This window comes from Acanthisitta chloris, unplaced genomic scaffold, assembly GCF_000695815.1.
Source record: "Acanthisitta chloris isolate BGI_N310 unplaced genomic scaffold, ASM69581v1 scaffold7705, whole genome shotgun sequence".
NCBI classification, from domain to species: domain Eukaryota; kingdom Metazoa; phylum Chordata; class Aves; order Passeriformes; family Acanthisittidae; genus Acanthisitta; species Acanthisitta chloris.
In genome coordinates this window covers 56,313-64,526 of record NW_008674271.1, presented here as the reverse complement: position 1 = coordinate 64,526, position 8,214 = coordinate 56,313, and positions in this window count along the sequence as shown.

Genomic DNA, 8,214 nt, shown 5'->3' with positions numbered 1-8,214 from the left:
CTGCTTGCTTTAAACCTGACACCAGGAACTTCGTGAGAAGTTCCTTCATCACCAGTGAATAATTCTCTCCTTCGCTGTACCACTCATGGTGGTACAGATCATGATCTAAAGAGTAGTCCAGGTAGATAAAATAACCTGCAGATTACCTAGATGGGATTTTGGTAGCTCTGTTTCCCTCCAAATGATTACCATTATTTACATTTTGATTTTGTTTTCCAATCAGCTTCATCTGACTTGGCTAAAGCTGCTGTTATGCTTTGTTTCCAAGGAAATATTTGGATCAAACATAGCAACCAGAAGCTGCTGCTATTATTGTTTAGCAAATAGCCCAAACCTTTTGCTTTCCATCCAAGCATCCCTCAGACTTTTAAGAGTTTGGAAATCTAATCCCACACTGAAGCTTTGCAAACAGTCCCTGTCTTCATTCATCTGACTTGGCTAAAGCTGCTGTTATGCTTTGTTTCCAAGGAAATATTTGGATCAAACATAGCAACCAGAAGCTGCTGCTATTATTGTTTAGCAAATAGCCCAAACCTTTTGCTTTCCATCCAAGCATCCCTCAGACTTTTAAGAGTTTGGAAATCTAATCCCACACTGAAGCTTTGCAAACAGTCCCTGTCTTCATAATGGGCCACAAAGCCATTTGAACCTTCACGTTGCTCAATACTTGACATGAGCTCCAACTGCTGCCTTCTGTTTCCAACTCTGTTACTCATTACTGCTGTTATGCTGTGCCTCCTCCTCCCTGTATCCACAGGAAAATGCATCAGACCAAAACTGATGAGGCTTTCTAATATTGTCAGTGGTGCTATTGCAGAACTGTATCCATTCTGTACCTTGAGGCTTGTTAGAAGCATCTAGAAAGTTATCCATCCAGGGCATCAGCAAAGGGCTCTGAGAGTTCACCTTTTTTCTCTCAGATAAGCCTCTTTTCATTTTCTTTTTGGGTAAACAGCTCCAAAACACCTCTGCTTCATCTCTAGTCAAAGTATCACATAAGGTAAGCATATCCCATTTACATTCAAAATTTTGTTTCCTAACTAGTTTTATTTTGTTTGTTTTCAGTTTGGATTTTTCCCCTCCAGAATTGCACAATAAAAATTTAATGATCCTCTGCATATATTACAGACTTATATGGAGATCTATGCTGCTTAAAAGTTAAGCATAAGTGTTTGCTTCATAATGAATTGCTGCAGAGGTTTAGAAAGTCTGAAAAACAATTCTCAACATGGGGCAGTGGTAGCTGAGTAGGCATTTATCCTTTGCTCTTCAGAGACATGACCCACTTTAACCAACATTAAGGGGAAATCCACCCACTGATACAGGCAATGGGCTGAATTAAAATATGTAATCAGTGCCTGATTCCTATGTGTATATCTTTGTTTCTTTCTGCCTTCCTGCTGTATGAGTTTCCAGTTCTTGTGAGTTTGGAGCTTTTCTGCAAAAGTTTTCTATAGGCCTTTGGGAGGATATGACAACCCCTTGCTGGTTTTCCATCAATCTCTTTGGACTATGTTGTATCATCTGTTCTGCTAAGGAATGTGCTTTACCTCTACGACCAAATAATTCTGCTCAGACTGTGTCCACGTAGCTTGTTTCTCTCACCCCAGAACTGTGTGTTCTCCTCCATTCTGCCTAATGGGAATAGCCTTCGGCCTGTGCTCTTCCCCAGATTTCTTAGGCATTGCCTCATCTCTTCACTGGCATGAGACAACATGTGACCAACTCATGTTAACACTGATAGACTGGACAACTGCAGAACTGCACTAGAGACCATGCCCTGGCATGGGTTAGTCTGTTGGGACAGATGTAGACCACACCTGCTATAGTTGTATAAGTTGGATGAACTCAAGATGTTATCCAGGGGACCTTCCAGTTAAATGTTCCTCTGATTTTACCTAAGGAAATGTATATATTGATGTACAGCTGAGTCTTAAAAGGACAGTACTAGATTTTGTTATCCTTTCGAGTAAATCTGGAAAAACTGCCCCGATCAGCTAGCTAATGGCACAGTTAGTCATCAAAGGAGATCAGACAACTAAAGCTGAGGTACATAGAGTGGTTTATTGCTCTACAGCTGAATTCAGAGCTGCCATTTGCCCTCCATGGGGAGCTGACAGAAAACAGCAGGCAGGGCTGCCCTTGGCAAAAGGTGACACTGGGCTGGAGAGGTGGACCTTGCTATTTAGGTCAGTTGCTCTTGGTATCACTCCATACTTCCACAGTGGTAGTGACTTTGGAATTCCACCTCCCTGGAGAACAACACCTTGCCTGTAACCCTGCAACCCTACAGGGGTGACCTGCAGCAATTCTGCGCCACTGGGAAGGAGCTTCCTGTGACAAAGGCCCTAAAAGATGTCACAGCTCTAAAGAGAGATGTTCAACAGAAGATGACTTGCATCCAAACCATCATGATATGGCACTGGTTCAGACTAATTCAGGTTAATAAAGAGAGGTAAGTTGAAGTCAGCTTCTCAAGGTATATCTGTCAATTATCCATAGCAACAGGCTGTCAAGGGAAACAAGACAGCAATGCCAGGACAGTCATCTCTCTCCCTCTTCCATCTCTGTTCCTTCCTTCTTCTCTTATTTCCTACATCTGAAGTGTATCATGTTCTGGTTCCTAATCAAACCTCAATTTTGCTGGTAAGCCTGAACCCCAATCTGTCTTTGATGTCTCCCAAAAGACTCAGAGACCTCAACCTGATATATTTGTCTTCACACATCACATTCACATAGCATGGAAGTCTATGTCCACTGCTGAGCTCTAGGCTACCAGCTTTCAGTTTCATTCATCATATAGCCAGTTCTCTCTTGTGGTTTCCCTCTGAACTAAACGAAGTGTCACTAAGAAACTTAAGTATAAATATACAGTTTTTGACACTGTGATGATGCAAACTGAAATCTGGTTAACAGTAAACATTATCCTCCTTCATTACTATACCTCATCTTTACTTAGTCACTGCTTTGTGTCAAGGGTTCATTTCCCTGGAACAATGTGTCTTCTGCCCTAGAACAAGGCCTCCTCTATGCTGTGAATAGAGATTACACCCAGATGAAGGGTTCAGCTCCAGGGGTGAGGGCTGGGCAGGTTTTGAGCAAAACAGATGCTTTAATATGGTCCTTTCTCCTACTGCAAAAGTTAATTCACAGCAGAGCACAACTCTTTCTGTATTTCTTGCTGGGAGCTCCTTTAGCATCAGCACTGATGTCCACTCAGGGGAATTATTTGCTATTCTTCTATTTATCTGTTTTTCTGCCAAACAATGAAATAATGGGGGTTAGTGCACCCCTCCTTGACTGGATGTTTATAACAAGCCAATTCCAGCTAAACAAACCCTGGAGGAGATATGTGTATTTTACAAGACCTCAGAAACATAGAATGCTGATAAAGACACATAAAAGCCTTGTGGGAGACCATTCCCTATGGCCAGGGAATAGAGACAACATTTTGTGTTCTGTTCCTGGAATAACACATGGTGGGAACACCAGTGACAAAAGACTTACGAATAAACAGCGAGCAGGAGATACAAATGCATTTCCATTATAAATTTGACTTGACTACATCCACCCATAATTCAATGGTTCCAGTTGCCATAGCAATGGAGTGCCTCACCATTTTCATGTCTTGTTCTTTGCAACACCCACATGTTGAGGAGGTATTGTCTACACTTTACAGACAGGGGAAAGAGGCATGGCAGGAGGTGTTTTAATTCCCCTCTTTTAGCACATAATTGAAGTGGTGAGTTCATTTCAACACCCCAATTCATGGCAAGGAGAGAGCCAGATACCAGTACCCTGATGTGCCCTGGTGTCTCCCCGCTCGGGAGCAGGGAATTGCAGATATAAAGTGTATTACCAGTTAAAGGGAGTCTAGGTATGCTGAGTCTCATCAACACTTGGACAGAGGACGTTTAGATGTCTCTGGAAAATTTTAAAAATTGAATGCTAATCCAAATCAATCCCTCTTATCACATCCCTGATTGCACAGATACAGCAGTACCCACATGCCTGCGTAAACTTGGAACTGGAGGCAGCATCTCAGGGGGATTGACTTGTGGTGACATCCCTCCATTACCTCCATCCACTCAAGCTAGTCTGAGAGCTTCCTTTTAAACCCTCTCTTTCTGTGCAGCTATGCCATCTCAACCCCTTCCCACAGAGCAGTAACTGAACAGTGATTACCATGCACACACTGGGCCCTCAGTTTTGAAAGGACAAGATAATGCACTGTATGAGCAGGAAATTAGAGTAATTCCCTCAGTGTCCAACTCCATGCCATCCAAAACTCAACCATCACTTTCAAGGCACACAGAGCATTTCCAGGCTCCCAGAGATTTAGGTGTCTTTGTCATTGGCCTGGATCTTGCCTCTAGCAGGCTGGAAGAAGAGAAACAGCACATCTGGATTCAGACCAGCCACCCATGCAGGACTATCTTGTACAGTTTGAGATGTCCTGGAGTACCTGAGACATCTGCATGGTGCTGATGATAGGTGTGGCATAGCCTGTAGTATACCCCCGACTTTTTTGAAATGTCAATGGGGCACCCATGTAGAACACCTTGAGGACATCAGAGGGCATTAGTGAACCAAATAGGGCTGATTAGTGTGAACACACTTGGGTGTCTAGTGGAACAGGAAATGGTCTAGGGCATTGCAGCTCCAGCAGAGTATGCAATTCCCTCCTGAAGCCTATGTGACACCACTTTGATATGTTAGACCCAGAGAACATGACATATGTTGCTATATACCTGTATATATGGGGCTATTTAGCTGCTCCAATGTTTTAGTGGGAGCTAAGTTACTTTCCAGCTCCCTGATGACTCCAAAAACACTCATTAGTATGGGAGCTCAGTTACCCTGTGGACATGGAAACACATCCTAACATCAGCTGGAGGGTTCAAATCCTACCAGTGCCACTGCAGAGGACATGTCTTCTGCTAGGCACAGCTGGGAGGGGATTTCTTACAGTTGAAGGGATGTGCTGGGAGGAAGGGAAATTTCAATGAATGTCAGAAAAGGAGGGACAAACTCAATGTCTCAGGCATTTTTGGAGGGGCTGGCTTCTCAACCAATGTCCACTGCTGTTCATCCAAAGAGACCCCACCTGGGCCAGCCTCCAGACCCACTGCTTAGGGTGCTGGGCCATTCATCTCCCTCAGTTTTAAAGCAGGGGCTTACCTTGCCATCCACAATGTGGATGAGCTGGGTGTTTTTCAGGCATCACACCACTGAGCATTTTTCTAGCATTACTTTGCAGCTGCAGGGTGTGGTGAGTGGGGGGCTGCAGCTCTGATGTGCTAATCAACACAAAGACTCTTACACACATGGCTCAAGGGGACCCAGTGATCATCTGAGCAGGAAAAAACCCTCGGAATAACATAAAATCAGGAGCTGTTATAAGCCTGGCATCTGGGGAGTCCTCTGAACTGTCTATCATTCTCAGACATTCACCACGAGGGAAATGGAATTAAAATGAGGTGCTGAGAGAAGCTCGCCACTCTTGTTTCCAGAGCAGATCACTGCTCAATGGAGAAACAAACCGTGTTCAGTGACTTAGTGGAACAACTGAGGCTCTTTTGGACAGGAGGTACCCGAACATGAAAAGGAAGGCTGAGGACAGTGAAATATATTTTACCAGCACTGATTTCTAAGGATCTAAGGATCAAAATCCTACTAGTGACAGTTTAGTCCAGATGATGAACTGACAAATCATGCTTACATGTGGTAAAATGTGTGACTGGGATAACAGAAACCTCCTCCCTTGTTAAGCTCTCCTGTTTTGCTTGCAAATACTTGTGCCCTGCAGAAATCTCTTTCCTGGAAAAAAACCCCTCTCTGACAGGCCAGATGCTGATGCATCATGTCTGATTCCCAGGGAGCTGACTTTGGTGGGATTTGCGCATGAGCAGGGGATTAGTGGGCAGCCCAGAGACCAAGCTACCCCAGCTGAGTTGCTTTCCAGTCTAACCAGTTGGAAAAGTGTGCAGTCTACCAGCGAAGGAGCGCTCTCTTGTGGGCTATAGAGAGCGTGAGCAGAGCATGTGTCAGCTGTGTTGACTCAGAGGTGATTAATAAAGAAAATAGGCTGTGGAAGAAAGAAATTACATAAGCTAGTATGGCAGATAAGTGCAACCAGATGTGAGGTTATTTTGATCTTCTCCTTGAAGAACCAAGGAAGACCGAAGACAAATAAGCACAAGTGCTATGAGGAGAGGCTAAGGGAGTTGGGATGGTTTAGCCTGAAGAAGAGGAGGCTCAGGGGAGACATTATCACTCTCTGCAACCCCCTGAAAGGAGATTGTAGTTAGGTTGGGGTTGGTCTCTGCTCCCAGGCAACCAGCAGTAGGACAAGAGGGCACAGACTCAAGCTCTGCCAGGGGAGGTTTAGGTTGGATATTAGGAAGAGATTTTTTACAGAGAGTTATCAGGCATTGGAATGTGCTGCCCAGGGAGGTGGTGGATTCCCCATCCCTGGAGGTTTTCAAGCTGAGACTGGATGTGGCACTTAGTGCCATGGTCTAGTAACGACGGTAGGGTTGGACTTGATGATATTTGAGGTCTCTTCCAACCAGGCTGATTATATGATTCTATGATTCTAAGCCCCCACCAGTGTCAGAGCCACTTTAGGCGCACACTGTGCTGCTTGAGGACAACTGAGATGAAAGGTAAGGTTCAAAGTGTCACATATACCTTGCTGGGGGCTGTGACTTGCAGAAGCATGTAGGACAGGTTGCTGTAAGGCACAGACATGCTCGGTTTGCTCTAACTTCCCCCATGTTAGGGCTTTGGCAAAACAGCCTACAGCTGAGAATGGCAGCAGGACCACCAGAAATTTTTGAGTGGGTGTTGTTCTGCTCATGGTCATGAGAAGGTGGTGAATGCAAGAAGAAAGAATAAACACAGATGATGGATGAGAAGGGCCTGTTAAGTGATACATGATGGTCTGTTCGAGGCTCACAGCCATGCTTTTTATCTTTGCTGGGTGGGTGAAATGATTTGCCTGTGCTCTTAGAGAAACAGCCACCAGAAAACCCCAGAAAAACAGCTGAAGCCTTTTCTAGACCAGATCCAATACGTGGAGCCAAGCTAATGTGCAACATGTTGACTTTTACAGTTAAGCATATCCTTACATACTTCACTGTAGAATGTTTACATACTTTACTGTATTGAGGTTCCTCCTGGGCCAGAACTTCTCCTTGCCCTTTCCACTCAGAAGATAATGCTCAGAGGTTGGGATAGGACAAGAAACAGAGTTTGATACTGCTGTGGATGACCACCTTCACTCCATCAGATGATTACTGATGAAATTATATTTACATCAGATATATATTGTTTTGTATTACATAGATATAATATATATTATACATATTAGACAGATGGAATACTGATGGTGTATTTATGAGGCTTCTTGACACCCTTCCTGCCAGTCAGCCAGATATGGAATCATTTGGCATATCCTCATCTAAACAGTCTAGTGCTCAGGAAGAGCAGCATAAATTACTCAATGTGGGGCAAAACATGGCTTTCACCTGTGTCTACAGTCTAAGAGAAGAAGGAGATGTGACCGATCTTTTCTGCATCTGCAGCATTATCCACCCAGTGTTTCAGTCACTCAGAGTGATACTGATGCATGTGCAGGCTTGGAAGTGTTTTGTGCTGTTTAAAATGTGGGAAAAGGTAATATAGGCTCCAGAGTTTTATTGTATGGGACTACATGGTCTGCTTTAGAGACAGCTGCAGAAGGTAAAGTGATAGAAGAAAGAAGGCAATGATTGTGTCCCTATTTCACAGCATGATGCTGGCAGTGCAAGTAGGAAAAGGCAATTTGCCTTCCCCAGTGCCTTGCTCCTACTAAATCCATCTGAGAGGGAGGCAGTCCTAGAACCTGGAGAAGTGATTTCTCACAAGTCTCATCTGTTTTGCCCACCTTTGAGCACCACAAGCCTTACAGACACTCTGACATTGGTTTGAAAGGCCAAATGAGAACTGCCCTGGCAGGGGTTGGACTCTGGGCTCAGACCCACGTAGAACCTCTTGGTCTTCAATAAGAAGTGAAGACTGGAACCATGGATAGTCAGAAACAGCCCATCAGAGCCACAGACAGTTTAGGATGGGTTTTTTCTGACTCATCTCTGATAATTTTTCCTGCAACTCTCTTTACAGATGCCTGCCTTGTCACCTGGTCTGGCCATAGGCAAGCCCGGTGGTTCC